This window comes from Siphateles boraxobius, unplaced genomic scaffold, assembly GCF_051911475.1.
Source record: "Siphateles boraxobius isolate OS27281-9 unplaced genomic scaffold, OSU_SipBor_1 52, whole genome shotgun sequence".
Taxonomy (NCBI): Eukaryota; Metazoa; Chordata; class Actinopteri; order Cypriniformes; family Leuciscidae; genus Siphateles; species Siphateles boraxobius.
Window position 1 is genome coordinate 1 of NW_027509164.1, and position 15,379 is coordinate 15,379.

Below are 15,379 nucleotides of genomic sequence, written 5' to 3' on the forward strand. Positions count from 1 at the left end.
GAATCAGATGTTAAACGAGATAAGAACAGAGTTGTTGTTTTTTTTTCCCTCTCACACCACCATTACCTGTATAGCATATGATCACCTACAACACCTTTAAAGCACCCATACACAGCAATATACGTTACTTCCATTAACACCTGCTGCCACACAAGACTAAAACATCTCTTTCATTGAACACAGTTTTTGGGGGTGCACCGTTCCCAGAAGTACTGCAATACCGGGTCGATGCGTGGAGTGGACGGAGCAAGCCCCTCTTCCATCTCCCAGTTCCAAAAATCAATTTAATATATGGTGCCCGGGTAGGGCACGTATCAGATATTAAACTGATAAGAACAGATTTTTATTTATTTATTTTTTTATTTTTTTTTTATTATATTATTTCTCATACATTCTACATATATCCATCACATTACAATTCAAACAAATTTTTCCACCTTTCTCTAGCAGCATGTTTGCCCCACCTTTGACAATCCCACCTAATCCTTCCCCTTAATTCAGCCTCCACACCCCGTATTACTCCCTCTGCCGAATTTTTCCCCTTCCCCCTACTTATACATTTCCTTTCTTCCCACAGTCCTTTCTTTATCAAACTCATTATTAACCAAAGCAAAAAGATATCTTTCCCTTCACCCCTCTTGCACCTAATGCCCTCCATTATATTCTCACTAGAAACCTTAAAGCTACCTGAAATCATTCTTAATAACCTCTCTCCCTTTGTCCACACTCTCTGAGCAAAGGCACACTCCCAAAATGCGTGCCTGATAGTCTCTTCTCCAGAACACCCCTCTCTAGGACAACTTCCATCCTTAGCTAACCCATGCCTGTACATAATCTCTTTCACTGGTAGACGCCTCAAAAAACATAACCAATTAAGATCTTTTAAACTATTCTCAAGGTTTTTTGGCTGAATATTCGTCCACACCAACTGCGGAACCCCAACCTGAACTACACTGGACACCCTTTCTCTTACCATCCCATACAACTTCCTCTGCTCCAAACAAACTTCCACCTCCTTACTCTCAGGATATTTACTCATCCACCTAGCGGCATGCTTGTAGTGCCAAGGCTGCACCTCTGCTCTTGGACCATCGTTGGACCACCTCATTACATGCCTCGCCTGATAGGAAAAAAACAACCTAAGAAAAAACCATGATGGATGCTTCAATGGCTCAGCTAACTGTGCTAGAATGGAAGACACAAACAAGCAGTCAAGTTTTAAAGGTATATGAGGCACATCCCGTCCTCCTTTGCTAACAGGGTTGAACATTTCAGACCTCTTCACGTATTCATACCTACCACCCCAAACAAAATTAAATAGTAACCTCATTACCACCTTCCTCATACATGCTGGTAAAGGATAAATGTAAGCTAAATACTGAAACACGGGCAACACATCCATCTTCAATATCAAAACCTTCCCCATCAATGTTAACCTCCGCCCCTTCCATCTAGCCAGCCTCATCTGTACTGATGCAATACGGCCAATCCAGTTCAGAGTTGCTGACCCTTCATTCTGAAAATGTATGCCCAAAATTTTAACAGGGCCCTCACACACCTGCAGACCACCAATTCCATCTAGTCTCTGTTTAAACCTTCCAAAGAACTTGACAGATGACTTTGAAATGTTTAAGCAAGCCCCAGACGCTAAAGAAAACTCCCCAAATAAGTACAAGGCTCTTTCAAGACACTTATCTGACTCCAACAGCAACGTAGTGTCATCCGCATACTGTGATAACTTAACTACAGTACCCTTGCTGCCAGGTATCGTCAAGCCCTTTATCCTACCATCTATTCTGATTGCCTCTGCCACCGGCTCCATATAAAGAATAAAGAGTAATGGTGAGAGAGGACACCCCTGCCTCACTCCCTCCCTTATCTCAAAACCCTGGCCTAACCTCCCATTCACCTGGACCAAACAACTAGCTTCTTTATACAGCGTTCTAATCCATCCTATGAAGACTTCCCCAAATCCCATCCTCTCCATAACCTTGAACATAAACCATCTATTCACCCTATCAAATGCTTTAGCTAGATCTAGACTAACCACCATCAATGGAAGGTCCCTATCTTCAGCCCACGCAATGGCATCCCTAATAAGCTGCAAGTTCCATTTAGTACTGCGACCCACTACCCCACATGTTTGATCGACATGCACTACATGAGGTAGGGCTTTCTTCAGTCTGTCTGCCAAAAGTTTTGCTATGATCTTGTAGTCCACAGTTAGCATTGTAAGCGGCCTATAATTAGCAATATCTGCCCTTTCACCTTTTTTATAAAGAAGGGTCATAACCCCGATTGACATTGAGCCTTTTATTTTTTTGTTCTCCAACACCTCTCTAACCATCTCCACCAAATAAGGGCCTAATATATTGAAAAATCTGACATAAAATTCAACCGGTAAGCCATCAACCCCTGGTACTTTACCTTTACCCATCCGCTTCAATACTCCCTCGACCTCTTCGATTGTTATAGGGGAGCTCAACTCTTCCTTTACATCCTCCGGAACTGTATTTGCCAGAAATTTAACAAACATTTCACTTTTCTCCACAACTATATTTCTCTCACTAAAAAACTGTTTGAAATGCTCTTCTACATATCCACTTATTTTCTCTATTTTCGTCAAAATCACTCCCTCCTTATCTTTTAACTCAACAATTGCTTGCTTCTCTTTACGATCCCTCACAGATCTAAAAAGGGCTGCATTACAACTTTCCCCGTTCTCTCGAGTCTCCTGTCTTCTTTTAAACAAAAACCTTTTAGCTTGGTCTTCATAAATCAACCTTATCTGTCTCTTCAGGGAATGAACCATGTCCCAGTCAAAAGTACCCCCAACATTGTACTCTTCAAACTTCAACTCTAAATCTCTTTGCAAAGTTCCTGCCTGTCTCCAAATCTTCCTCATCCTTCTTTTACAGTATTTAACAATCCATTCCTTTGAGCGACTCTTAACCATTTCCCACCATCCCCCGACATCGCTATACAGGACCTTTAACCCCTCCAACCCCCTAAAAAAGAATACATACTCATCACAAAATTGTTTCTCCTTCAATACCTCAATATTCATCCTCCAGTACCCCTTACCAAACATTAAATTATTCCCTTTAACTACAAACCAAACCATTTCATGATCAGAAAAAAACACAGGCCTTACTCCACCCCTTTCCAAAACAAAAGTCTTAGAAAAAAAAACATAATCTAACCTTTTCTCCACCCCTCTAGAGTTCCTCCACGTTGTTACACAAACCTTTGGATTAACCCCTTGGCCCCCATCTACCAACCCATGCCCTTGCAGAACCCCTTCCAACACCGTCAGACTGCTGTCCTCTATATCTTTCAATTGCAAATTAAAATCCCCTCCCATTATAATTTGCTTATTGGTGGCACAAACTGTTAACAACATTTCAAACATTTCCTTTCTCTCATCAACAGTTTGAGGAGCGTAAACTGAAAGCAATCTATATTCTCCCCCCCTCCACTTTACATCAGCCCCAATCACCCTCCCCGGAGAAACAATGAAATGATTTATGACTTCAATCTCTTTATCCCAAAACAAAATCCCGACCCCTGAAGAATAAACCCCCCCCCCCACACTCCATACTGCTCCACCTCTCCCCCACTCTTTTGTAAATTTCCTAGAATCCTCTAGACTCTTTAAATGAACTTCTTGTAAAAAAAACACATTACACCTATAATTTCCTAAAAAAGAAAAAACAGCTTTACGCTTCACCGAGTCCCTAATACCTCTAACATTTATGGACCCCACAGTCAATTCATCACTGCAGAACATTTATTCTGCCAGTGGAGTACCCTTTGTCTCTTGTCCCTCCAAACTTGTGGACCCAGTGTCACTGACAACCAAATCCGACCAGCGAATAGGAACCTCGCTAAGGCCCACTGAATCATCCATCTGATCCTCATCTTCGCTGCTAACTTTCCCCTCTGTCAGCAGAAATAAGGGCCTAGCATTGTCCATCTCAAGCCCCTCTTGACTGTCTGTGGACGAGGATTCCTCCGAAAAGCTTAACTTTAGCATCTTTTCAGCTCTCGCCCTCTTGCCTGGTCTCTCCTTTATCTTTTCTGCCTTCCTAACCAGCTGACTTTCTTCTCCTCTCGATCCCTCTAGGAGGCCTTGTCCCTCCACCTCTATCACGCTTTCCACGTCATTTGGGCGCTGCTCTGCGACTCTGAAATGTTCCCCGTTCAATGCCTCCAAGAAAGCAACCATCACATCTTCCACTTCCTCAGTCGCATTACCTTCCACCGCCGCTTTGGCCCCCTCCTTTCCCTCCACAACCGCCATCTTCTCCTTTACATGTTGCACCATGACATCTTGTTGGCCAACCTCCTCCATCTGTCTCTCTGTTTCTCCCACACCCCATCCTCTGCCATGCTGCCTCCGACCCACCTTACAATCCTTCATCAAGTGGTCTAATGAGCCGCAGCTGTGGCAAGTCTTAGGAACGCTGCAATCTTTTGCCGTGTGACCTAGCTTGGAACACCGCCGACATCTTTCTTCACCACACCTGCCATCAACGTGCCCGTACCGTCTACACCTCCTACAAAAAGGGGGCTGCCGAGAGTAGAACAGAAAACCTTTATCAGCCCCAATGTTGAAATATGCAGGAGGGTGCATCAACCCCTCAAAACCACTCTCGTCAGTTCTTAGAAGAACTTGGAATTGTCTTTTCCCAGTCCATAAACCAACACCATCTTTTAAATATCTTGCAGGTGTGAGGACTTCAGCATAATTAGCAAGGAACGTCATCAATGCTTCATCAGTAACGTATGGATTGAACATGTGCAAAGTGATGACTCTGAAATTGGGTCTGTCAAGGCTTACCACATTGAATTTCCCCATGATACCTTCTTTGCCAATCTTTCCAACTTTATCCATCACATCTTTGTACATTTCCACAGTACTCAGCGTTACATCAAAGCATTTTTCCATTCTGTTGGTCTGCAAGCAGTACACGTCCTCCACTTTCAACTTCATCTTGTCCAAAAGTATAACCCGTGCAAACACTTCTCTTTCCATCATCTCCATCACAGGCTCCTTCATTTGGAAACGCAACGTATTTCTCAGTCCCGCCCTTGGGACTGAAGGCGCAGCTGCACCTGCCATCATTCCTTCTCCAAAGATCAAAAAGACAACCACTTGATCTTAGCCAAAAGGCCGAGAAGCGATGACACAATGACGCAGAGGCGGGGGAGCCGTCAAAGGCCACGCCCACCTGGGCCGTGGCGAGAGGGTCTAAAGGTCGCCAACAAACAAGCTCAGCTCACAGCAATACAAGCTCAGCTTGACTGTTGACACCGAAAATGGATCACAGCAGAGCGCACAACACGACACTTTGGAGTGCAACCTGGGATTTTGGACCAACAAACATTCTGCCCTAAAAGTGAGCGGGCAGACCAAAGCGTACGTCGTAGAGACTTGAAACTCTTGAGGGATGGTAGTACCCGCCCGGTCTACAACATCACCAAGGCTCGGCCCAATCGGCCCCAAGGTGGCGCTGCAGCGGTCAGAAGTACGAAATGCCTCGTAACTCCTGAACCGTCCGTCGCAGACCCAAGTGTCTTACATCACCGGAATCCTTGGCTCGGGCCGAACAAGACGCAGGCCTCGGATTCGATGGTTGCGCTGGCGAGATTTTCGGGTATTTGGGATTTTGTGAAAAAGCTACTTTTGCACACTAGTCCTAGGTCTTTCGCCCGATCTGACCCAAACCGGTGCAGAAAGATTCCCTGGAGTCTGATTGCCGACAGCGATGGGGAAAAAAGTCGGAATTTCGATTCACGTTGGCGACGGGACGCCAAAACGTTGGGAGTGGGCGAGGCGGGCTTTACTTAAATGGCCATAACTCTCCAACGGAATGAGACAATTACACCCAAGTCGGTACACCTGTGCACGGGCTCAGCCTGTGCTCAGGTGAAAAGGGATGTGGCGACTGGCCACTTGGTGGCGCTGTAAACGGTAAAAACAACAACATGAATACGGCCATAGGCGACTGTATGTCAGGTGATTTTTCACACATGCACAAGGTATTCATACCACATGATAGAACTCCTCATTCGGAACAACTTTGCTTCTAGGACCACTGCTGCCAATAAAAGCGCTGGTTGAATAATGGAGATTATTTGAAGAATGATGAAAAAAAAAAACTAAAAAACAGCCCTACTTTTGCAGACTGGTCCTAGGTTGAGAGTTTTACATCTCTCGATCAACCACTGCAGTTCAATTCTCTGGACTTCCTAGGTCGTTAACTACCAGAAGAAGAGGAACTCGAACAATCTGCTCTTTTAACCAGTGTGTCCAGGGGAGAGCGCGAACGCAGTCCCCCACTACCATAAATTATGCAGTCGAGATTCCCACATTTGGGGAATTCGCAGGGGTCAGCACAACCGGAGTGCAATGGCCGAGCATCGCCCTGGGTGAACCACCTTCCTGATCATGGTGTCTCCCCTGCCAGGTAAGTATGAATTCCCAGGCTTCCCGTCAGAGGCACCGTGTCCCTCTACGCAATCCTCACCAACGGTCGGACAATCAAACACACACCTGATTCAACTCATCAGCTCATTCGTAAAAACTCCAAGAGATAAGAGAGAGACATCAAAGAGTCGGGCTCTTTTGCTGTTGTTGTTGTGGATGATGTTGTTTTCATGCTCCGGATCCAGAAAATGTTAAGATCCTTACCTAAAAAAGTCAGATTTGCTAAAATTGCCCGCCCGTCCCTCACCACAGTGCTGCCCTTCACCAAAAGGTTGGGATTTTTTATTAAAATAGCAACACCGTCATTTTTGTTAAAATTGGACCCACTCCAAATGAAAAAAATCCTGGGGTCCAAATCTCCTCCCACTTCCTGTAATTTGTTAAAAAGGGCAAACCACATTCTTGCAATAAAAACACATCTGACTTAAAAGTTTTTAAAAAGGATAACACACTCTGTGCTCGCAAAGTAGACCTCACACTTCTCACATTGATTGTAGAGATAGTGAGGGCCATGAGCAGTATGGTTAAAAATACAAGCATTAATAGAAGGATAAAACCAAAAGACTGCAGAAAGTTACATTAAAATCATGTTATGTCATGTAGCACTTGCTTCTCCTTTTCCCCAGAAAAACTGGGATCAGGAGGGCAAATGCTCGCCGCCTCAGAGTCCACAGAGAGAACCTCTTGTGGCTCCTTCGGTGACGATGTTCTAAGCTTAACGTGCAAAAAGGAGACTTCATTGGGAGATTCTGCGGGCCACATACGGTCTAGATCTAACGAAGAGGAACTATCTAGCCGATGCGATGCCCGCAGCCTTTTCTCCTCTGTTTGAAGCAGAGGAGATCTCGCAGACCTTTTTTGCACCTGAGCATTGGGGAGTGAACCCTCGGATTCACCCCCACTATCCACCACACTAACCTCCGATACGGTGTAGAGTGAGGAAGCCGTTGCATCCTCCTCCTCCTCCTCCATTTTGTTTTCACTTCTCTCTTGTTGGGGAACGGCTTCCTCACTCTGTTCGCTGTTAAAACTTGACTCCGCCCCTGTGGCCGCCCCACTTCCTTCCTCCTGCCCACTCCCTGAGGCTGGCTGGGAAATAGAATTTCCCGCCAAAACCTCAGGGACCGCCTCCTCCTTCCTTTGCTCTTTTGTTTGTTCCACATGTGGGGCGGCCATTTTGTTGCCTTTCAGTTTGTTGGCAAAACTTTTAGGGCAATCTCTGTAGAGATGGGATGACTCCCCACAGAGGTTGCACCGCCTGCCATTGGTACACTCTTCAAAAGTATGACCAATTTCTCTGCATTTCCCACATATCATTTCCTGGCATGCTTCAGCTAAGTGCCCAAACTTTCCACATTTTCTACATAATTTGGGCATACCCTGGTAGTGAATGTAGCCTCTGTTCTCACCCAACACAATCATAGAAGGCAGATGCTTCAGGCCCTGGTAGCCCCCAGCGTCTTCCCATTGTTTAATGGGAATTCGCCAGGAGCATGTCCAAATAAATAATAAATAAATAGATAAAAAGGTCTTACCTTAAAACAGAACCGGAATAAAAGCAGCTGGATCAATGTACCTCTCAAAAGTTTGGGGCTCAAGTCACTGAAGGACCCAAGCCGGAAAAACCTCCAAGAGGCGATCGCTGTCTCTACCCTAGGACCAGACACTTGATCTTAGCCAAAAGGCCGAGAAGCGATGACACAATGACGCAGAGGCGGGGGAGCCGTCAAAGGCCACGCCCACCTGGGCCGTGGCGAGAGGGTCTAAAGGTCGCCAACAAACAAGCTCAGCTCACAGCAATACAAGCTCAGCTTGACTGTTGACACCGAAAATGGATCACAGCAGAGCGCACAACACGACACTTTGGAGTGCAACCTGGGATTTTGGACCAACAAACATTCTGCCCTAAAAGTGAGCGGGCAGACCAAAGCATACGTCGTAGAGACTTGAAACTCTTGAGGGATGGTAGTACCCGCCCGGTCTACAACATCACCAAGGCTCGGCCCAATCGGCCCCAAGGTGGCGCTGCAGCGATCAGAAGTACGAAATGCCTCGTAACTCCTGAACCGTCCGTCGCAGACCCAAGTGTCTTACATCACCGGAATCCTTGGCTCGGGCCGAACAAGACGCAGGCCTCGGATTCGATGGTTGCGCTGGCGAGATTTTCGGGTATTTGGGATTTTGTGAAAAAGCTACGTTTGCACACTAGTCCTAGGTCTTTCGCCCGATCTGACCCAAACCGGTGCAGAAAGATTCCCTGGAGTCTGATTGCCGACAGCGATGGGGAAAAAAGTCGGAATTTCGATTCACGTTGGCGACGGGACGCCAAAACGTTGGGAGTGGGCGAGGCGGGCTTTACTTAAATGGCCATAACTCTCCAACGGAATGAGACAATTACACCCAAGTCGGTACACCTGTGCACGGGCTCAGCCTGTGCTCAGGTGAAAAGGGATGTGGCGACTGGCCACTTGGTGGCGCTGTAAACGGTAAAAACAACAACATGAATACGGCCATAGGCGACTGTATGTCAGGTGATTTTTCACACATGCACAAGGTATTCATACCACATGATAGAACTCCTCATTCGGAACAACTTTGCTTCTAGGACCACTGCTGCCAATAAAAGCGCTGGTTGAATAATGGAGATTATTTGAAGAATGATGAAAAAAAAACTAAAAAACAGCCCTACTTTTGCAGACTGGTCCTAGGTTGAGAGTTTTACATCTCTCGATCAACCACTGCAGTTCAATTCTCTGGACTTCCTAGGTCGTTAACTACCAGAAGAAGAGGAACTCGAACAATCTGCTCTTTTAACCAGTGTGTCCAGGGGAGAGCGCGAACGCAGTCCCCCACTACCATAAATTATGCAGTCGAGATTCCCACATTTGGGGAATTCGCAGGGGTCAGCACAACCGGAGTGCAATGGCCGAGCCTCGCCCTGGGTGAACCACCTTCCTGATCATGGTGTCTCCCCTGCCAGGTAAGTATGAATTCCCAGGCTTCCCGTCAGAGGGACCGTGTCCCTCTACGCAATCCTCACCAACGGTCGGACAATCAAACACACACCTGATTCAACTCATCAGCTCATTCGTAAAAACTCCAAGAGATAAGAGAGAGACATCAAAGAGTCGGGCTCTTTTGCTGTTGTTGTTGTGGATGATGTTGAGCCAAAAATCAATTTCATACGCGGTCACCGGATAGTGGACAAATCAGATGTTAAACGAGATAAGAACAGAGTTGTTGTTTTTTTTTCCCTCTCACACCACCATTACCTGTATAGCATATGATCACCTACAACACCTTTAAAGCACCCATACACAGCAATATACGTTACTTCCATTAACACCTGCTGCCACACAAGACTAAAACATCTCTTTCATTGAACACAGTTTTTGGGGGTGCACCGTTCCCTGAAGTACTGCAATACCGGGTCGATGCGTGGAGTGGACGGAGCAAGCCCCTCTTCCATCTCCCAGTTCCAAAAATCAATTTAATATATGGTGCCCGGGTAGGGCACGTATCAGATATTAAACTGATAAGAACAGATTTTTCTTTCGAAAAAAGTTTATTGTCACATTGTTTCATTCCATTCTTTCAATATCCATTTTTTCCTTATAAAATCACATTTTTGCACATATCTTAAAACAACAAAAAGGACATAAGTTACAGTTAAAAATCAGTTATGTTGATGTGTTGTGTAAAAGTCCATGTATGTTGTGTGTTGTTTTAAAGTAAAGGTAAAATGGATTAAAATAAAATAGGAATGCAAATATAAAACAATAAAACAATAAAATATGCCAAATAAAACATCTCTTGTACAGGATCGAGGGTGAGTCCCTATCAAGAATGTCCATTCACTCCAGGTCTCCAGAACAGGCCCCAGACTCCTCGCTTCCAGTGCCCAGCGGAGATCCCCTCTCCTCCGGCCCGCTGGCCCGCTGTTCCCGTAGCCAGAGTGGTGAGGGTGCATCTACGGGCGGCCAGGTACGGTGGCGGCCGGGACCTTCTCCGTGTGACCTCGGCCCCCCCATCCGAATAACGACGTGCGGCCCACCCTGCAGCGTTGATGTTATCCTCTGCTCGCACGCGTGGAGGGGGACCGTCACGCGTTTCCCCACCAGCAGGTTTCTGGTGACCCAGATGGCATCCTTGATGTGGTTGAGGGTGAGCCAGAGCGAGGCAAACGTTGGTGGTGTCAACTCCTTCAAGCCCTGACCCACCCCCAGGATGGCGAGCTTATAGTCCACCTGGGCCCCACCCGCTGGCAGGCACGGGAAAAACAGGGGGCCTGTCTTGGCCCACAGGTCCCGCGCAGCGCCGCACTCCCAGAGCAGATGTTGAACGGTCTCCGGGGAACCACATCCGGACCGTGGGCAGGTGGAGTTTTTGGCCATGCCTCTGGAGTGCATGACCGCCCTGACCGGGAGGATCTCATGAGCCACCATCCACGACAGGTCCTTAAGCCTGTTCTGGAGAGCTGGGTGGGCTGCGTTCCTCCAAACGTCTTTGGCCTCACCTAGTGTGAGGCCTGGAACTGGACTCACCGATTCTCGATCCTGCACAAGAGAGACGAGAGACTTGTGATTAGTTAAAACAGTGGCATCATTTGTTTCTAAAAGATATTTCTTTAAAAATTTCTTAATAAAACTATGCTCTTTTGACAAATTAAAAGACACTGGACTTTTAAGATCAATGGGTAAAATTTTCAAACTTCTTAGGTATGACCCCATCCAGAATCGGGTCATGGCTGCTGTCTTGTGTTCTCTGGATGGGGTCAGTGCATACTGGATATGGAGGGCGGCAAAGCGGCTGCCTAAAAACAGGTGGGGGTCTGGGAGGCCTTTCCCGCCATTCTCTTTTTTCTTTTTAACCACCTCCCTCTTGATTCGTTCCCACTTGGACCCCCACAGGAAATAAAATACCGCCCTCTCCAACTTGGCCAGGAATCGTCTTGGGGGACTAAAAACAGAACAGACAAGTAAAATTAGTGGTAAAATCACTGCTTTAAAAATTAAAATCTTGCCTTCTAACGTCAGTTGTCTTAGTCCCCAAAAGCCCAGTCTTTGTCTGACTTTCCCTAACATGTCAGTCCAGTTTCCTGGTCCTCCACCCTCCCTGTCAAATTTTACTCCTAAAATTTTCAAATCCTTTTCTTTAAAATCCAAATCTAGTCCTCCTGTGTCCACGTCGCCCCACGGCCCGAAGAGCAGGGCCTCGGACTTACTCCTGTTAAGCTTGGCGCCCGAGGCCCGACCGTACCAGTCAGTCAAGTCCATTGCTCTTCGTACTGATAAAAAGTCAGTCGCTAAAAGGGTCACGTCATCCATATATAAAACGCAGGTCGCCGTCAGTCCACCAGTTCCTGGGATATCTAGTCCTTTAATCCATTTATCCCTTCTCAAGATCTGTGCCAGTGGCTCAATACAAGCCACATACAGAAGGGGAGATAAAGGACACCCCTGACGGACACCGCTGTGGATATTTACAGCTTTGGAAAGATGCCCATTTGCAAGAAATTTGCTGCTTAAGCCCTCATACAGCAGTCCCACCCAAGCTATAAACCTCTCTGGAAACCCCATTTTTTGCAGTACCTGAAGGAGGTACTGGTGCGAGACCCGATCAAAAGCTTTTTCAAAGTCTAAATTTAGGACTACAAGCCTAATGTTTCTGTCTCTCGCATAACAGATGGCGTCTCTGATCAGTACCAGGCTGTCCGTGATCTTCCTGCCGGGCACAGCGCAAGCTTGATCCAGGTGGATTACGTCCTCTAAAACAGTCGACATGCGTGTAGCTAAAATCTTACTAAAAAGTTTACAATCATAATTTAAAAGAGTGATTGGTCGCCAGTTTCTCAAGTCAGTCTTGTCTCCTTTTTTGTACAGTAATGTAACTATCCCTACTCTAAAGCTGTCTGGAAGTCTGTCAAGAGTCTCAAATTCTTTAAAAACTGTAAGTAAGGCATGTGCTAAAATGTCCCAGAAAGTCAGATAAAACTCAAAGGGGAGTCCGTCCATGCCCGGGGACTTCCCCTTCTTAAAACCCTTTAAAGCTTTTTCCAATTCTAAAAGATTAAAATCCTGGGATAAAAGCACATCTGGACTCTTAACTTTTTTATCTAAAAACCCTAAAACTTCCTCTAAGATGCCATTGTGTACCTCTTTAGTGCCGTATAAATTACTGTAAAAACTTTCAATTTCCCCTAAAATCAGGTCAGTTGTATTTACTTCCCCCCCTCTAAAAGTTTTTAAAATATTGATCGACCCTCCCCGAGCTATTGTCTTTTTAAAAAAATACCTGGTACACTTCTCTCCTTCCTCTAACTCCCTTTCTCTACATCTTAAAATGACACCTTTGCTCTTTGTTTCAGACAGATCTGACATTTCTTTCGTTACTTCTTTTATTTCATTTGTAAAATCCAATCCATTGTTTAAAAGGTTAAAATATCTCTGCAGTCTTTTTTGCAACCCCATCATGCGTCTTTTTTCTTTATTCTTTTTTTCCTTTCCAATTTGTTTAAAAAACCGTCCTGTCCTTTGTTTCACCATCTCCCACCACTGTGCACGTGAGTCGTAAAAGTCCTGGAGGGTCTGCCATTGGCTGAACTGCTCCCTATACTCACTAACCAGTTCCTCGTCCTCTAATAGGGAACAGTTCAGCTTCCACAGCCCTCTCCCTGCAGTCACACCCGTGGGGAGTGAAAGAGTGCAAGACAGCATCATATGGTCGGAAAAAAAGAGGGGGGTCAATGTAGCATCGGTCGGCGGGAGGTCCCTGGTAAAAATATAGTCAATTCGAGAGGCTCTGGCACCGTCACCACTGAACCAGGTGAAGCCTTCCTCTCTTTGATGCATTGTTTTAAAACAGTCAACTAACTTAAAATCTTTGACTATATTTTGTAATAAAACCGATGTCTTGTCGACCTTAAAATCCTCTCCTACCCTCATTCTGTCCTTTTTTGATAATACACAATTAAAATCCCCTGCTACCACTAGGGGAGCCCTGCCTAGCATGTGGGGTTGCAAGTCTTCTAAAAGCTCATACCTGTTATTTTTTTCAGTAAAACCATACATATTTAAAATGTTAAGATCCTTACCTAAAAAAGTCAGATTTGCTAAAATTGCCCGCCCGTCCCTCACCACAGTGCTGCCCTTCACCAAAAGGTTGGGATTTTTTATTAAAATAGCAACACCGTCATTTTTGTTAAAATTGGACCCACTCCAAATGGAAAATCCTGGGGTCCAAATCTCCTCCCACTTCCTGTAATTTGTTAAAAAGGGCAAACCACATTCTTGCAATAAAAACACATCTGACTTAAAAGTTTTTAAAAAGGATAACACACTCTGTGCTGGCAAAGTACACCTCACACTTCTCACATTGATTGTAGAGATAGTGAGGGCCATGAGCAGTATGGTTAAAAATACAAGCATTAATAGAAGGATAAAACCAAAAGACTGCAGAAAGTTACATTAAAACCATGTTATGTCATGTAGCACTTGCTTCTCCTTTTCCCCAGAAAAACTGGGATCAGGAGGGCAAATGCTCGCCGCCTCAGAGTCCACAGAGAGAACCTCTTGTGGCTCCTTCGGTGACGATGTTCTAAGCTTAACGTGCAAAAAGGAGACTTCATTGGGAGATTCTGCGGGCCACATACGGTCTAGATCTAACGAAGAGGAACTATCTAGCCGATGCGATGCCCGCAGCCTTTTCTCCTCTGTTTGAAGCAGAGGAGATCTCGCAGACCTTTTTTGCACCTGAGCATTGGGGAGTGAACCCTCGGATTCACACCCACTATCCACCACACTAACCTCCGATACGGTGTAGAGTGAGGAAGCCGTTGCATCCTCCTCCTCCTCCTCCATTTTGTTTTCACTTCTCTCTTGTTGGGGAACGGCTTCCTCACTCTGTTCGCTGTTAAAACTTGACTCCGCCCCTGTGGCCGCCCCACTTCCTTCCTCCTGCCCACTCCCTGAGGCTGGCTGGGAAATAGAATTTCCCGCCAAAACCTCAGGGACCGCCTCCTCCTTCCTTTGCTCTTTTGTTTGTTCCACATGTGGGGCGGCCATTTTGTTGCCTTTCAGTTTGTTGGCAAAACTTTTAGGGCAATCTCTGTAGAGATGGGATGACTCCCCACAGAGGTTGCACCGCCTGCCATTGGTACACTCTTCAAAAGTATGACCAATTTCTCTGCATTTCCCACATATCATTTCCTGGCATGCTTCAGCTAAGTGCCCAAACTTTCCACATTTTCTACATAATTTGGGCATACCCTGGTAGTGAATGTAGCCTCTGTTCTCACCCAACACAATCATAGAAGGCAGATGCTTCAGGCCCTGGTAGCCCCCAGCGTCTTCCCATTGTTTAATGGGAATTCGCCAGGAGCATGTCCAAATACCATCCTCATCTAAAACCTTGACTGGCTGGCTTCGAACTGTGCAAAATCTGCCCAGCCAGACACAAATGTCCTCCCCAGTCACTGTCTCATTAAACATTCTAACAATCACAGTTTTAAGTGTGTTGTCAGAGAGCTTTTCAACAGTAAACATGGACAGCTGGGATTTAGCTACTTCAAATCTGTGCCAGAAATCATTCAGGTGGGAAACCGCTCTAAAACTAACATCAAATCCTTTGTTCAGGGGCAGAGTCACGATGCAATTCAGATCATCAGGTTTAAAATTTAGAGTTTTTTGGATCAGCTTCCTGGAGAAGTCAAGACGTGACATCCCCAGGAGCTTCACCTCAACTTCTTTGAATAAAAAACGCACGCTGTGGTGCCTCCTCATGCCGGCACGGGCAGCCGACATGGTGGAGACACCAACAGCCTAAAACTTTAAAAAACAATAAATAAATAAATAATAAATAAATAGATAAAAAGGTCTTACCTTAAAA

The 15,379-nt window shown here is 45.7% G+C and overlaps 2 non-coding genes and 2 pseudogenes across 2 annotated transcripts; all 4 read right to left on the reverse strand.

Annotated features, from left to right (window-relative positions):
* Positions 1–187: 187 nt before the first annotated feature.
* LOC143713786 (U2 spliceosomal RNA) lies at positions 188–355 on the reverse strand (annotated as a pseudogene).
* A 5,962-nt stretch (positions 356–6,317) lies between these two features.
* On the reverse strand, positions 6,318–6,481 carry LOC143713621 (U1 spliceosomal RNA). Its single transcript, XR_013195177.1, has one exon. It is a non-coding gene; the product is annotated as a U1 spliceosomal RNA (small nuclear RNA).
* A 2,836-nt stretch (positions 6,482–9,317) lies between these two features.
* LOC143713695 (U1 spliceosomal RNA) lies at positions 9,318–9,481 on the reverse strand. Its single transcript, XR_013195245.1, has one exon. It is a non-coding gene; the product is annotated as a U1 spliceosomal RNA (small nuclear RNA).
* A 405-nt stretch (positions 9,482–9,886) lies between these two features.
* LOC143713776 (U2 spliceosomal RNA) lies at positions 9,887–10,062 on the reverse strand (annotated as a pseudogene).
* Between the last annotated feature and the right edge of the window lie 5,317 nt (positions 10,063–15,379).